At 48.7% G+C, this 1,880-nt stretch overlaps 1 pseudogene; it reads left to right on the top strand.

Annotated features, from left to right (window-relative positions):
* Positions 1–782: 782 nt before the first annotated feature.
* On the top strand, positions 783–900 carry LOC126356534 (5S ribosomal RNA; annotated as a pseudogene).
* Positions 901–1,880: the final 980 nt, after the last annotated feature.

The following is a 1,880-nucleotide window of genomic DNA, read 5'->3' as shown; positions in this document are numbered from 1 at the left end:
TGAAGAAATAATACAAAAGGAATAAGGAAGGGGGGGGGGGGGGGGTGGAGGGCTGGAATTGTAGAAGGTGAAGATGGCTTGACTACAATAAGCAGTTTGAGATGGACGTACATCGGAGTAGCTATTCAGTCATAGAAAACATACAACAGCGCGGAGAGCTCCCTCAAACCATTCTTAGGACAGATGACTAAAACAATAACATTTTGCAATTAAAGGTAACGGTGGGTACAAGGGTGAAATGGCAGATTATTAATTAGTATAGTGTTAGACACAATCTTTACGACACGGATTTCTTCCGCCGAGCGGTCGATGTACGGAGGTACCCACTCCACCTGCTTTTCGTGCCGAAATGTGGGACGGCATGATATGACACGGCGGACCGATGAGAATTCGTCCACCTTCCGTCCCGCCGTGGAAATTGCGCTTGAAATGAGCGTCGCAACCCCTCGCCATGCCGCAGGCGTTCCGCCCCGGGACGTACCGCAGGCTTCTAGCCGTTCCAGGCTGGAAAGGGCTGCTGGTCCTCCGCCTACTGCTATTCACTGTTTACACGGGAGAAAGCAGAACGATTTTACGCCACGTTTAAATGTTATTGCATCCAGGAAGTGTACCACAGAATAAAGGCATCCGCAAGGGGGTGACTAGAGAGAGCATTTGCTCTCCACCCAGAAATCTGTTGTATGGAGTTTCTATTTGTTACAAAATTCCCATAAACTAGAAATGAATAAATGGCCATATATTTTCTGGGATATAATAAACTTTTTGTGTCGCCTACAGAATTTGCCAACAGCCTTGCCGCAGTGGTAGCACCGGTTCCCGTCAGATCATCGAAGTTAAGCGCTGTCGGGCTGGACTAGCACTTGGATGGGTGACCATCCGGTCTGTCGAGCGCTGTTGGCAAGCGGGGTGCACTCAGCCCTTGTGAGCCAAACTGAGGAGCGGAGCTACTTGACTGAGAAGTAGCGGCCCTCGTCTAGTAAACTGACATATTGCCGGGAGAGCGGTGTGCTGAACACATGCCCCCCCGTATCCGCATCTAGAGACGCCTGCGGTCTGAGGATTACACGGCGGCCGGTCGGTACCGTTGGGCCTTTCAAGGCCTGTTCGGACGGAGTTCTACAGAATTTGGTACGTAATGTAAATCACCTTCTCAGTGTTGCCTCCCTCTCCCCTTCCTCCCCCACCTGGATAAATTTCCGCAGACTCCTATGCTAGAGGATTAGAAATTCATATTACAAGCCTCTATAATTCTATAGCCCACACTAAGTAAATGGTGTGGATTTACGTAGACAAGAGTTCCGTTTACTGTTTAAACGAAAACGGAGTAATTGTGCACTATAATCACGTCTGCTGGTGGGTCATCTGTGTATCTGCAAAGTGAAACACGCTACACCTGTCTGGAACTGTCGCACACCCACGGAATTGATGAACCTAACCACCTTATCGGCAGTTATAAGGATCAGATTTAAAAGAACAGTTTGTTCACTAAAATAAATAACACGCCCTTGGTACGCTATATACACTCAAGAGCCAAAGAAACTGATACACCTGCCTTATGGCTTATAGGGTGCCCGCGAGCACGCAGGAGTGCCGCAACACGATGTGGCATGGACTAGACTAGTATCTGAAGTAGTGCTAGAGGGAATTGACACCATGAATCATGCAGGGCTATCCATAAATCCCTAAGCACGAGGAGGTGGAGATCTCTTCTGAACAGCACGTTTGGAGATATCCCAGATATGCTCAATAACGTTCATGTTTGGGGAGTTTTGTCGCCAGCGGAAGCGATTAAACTGAGAAGAGTGTTCCTGGAGCCATTCTGCAGTAATTCTGAACGTGTCGCATAGTCCTGCTGGAGTTGCCCAAGTCCGTCGGAATGC

Source organism: Schistocerca gregaria, chromosome 3 (genome assembly GCF_023897955.1).
Source record: "Schistocerca gregaria isolate iqSchGreg1 chromosome 3, iqSchGreg1.2, whole genome shotgun sequence".
Classification (NCBI taxonomy): Eukaryota; Metazoa; Arthropoda; class Insecta; order Orthoptera; family Acrididae; genus Schistocerca; species Schistocerca gregaria.
This window is presented reverse-complemented; position numbering and strand designations above follow the sequence as displayed.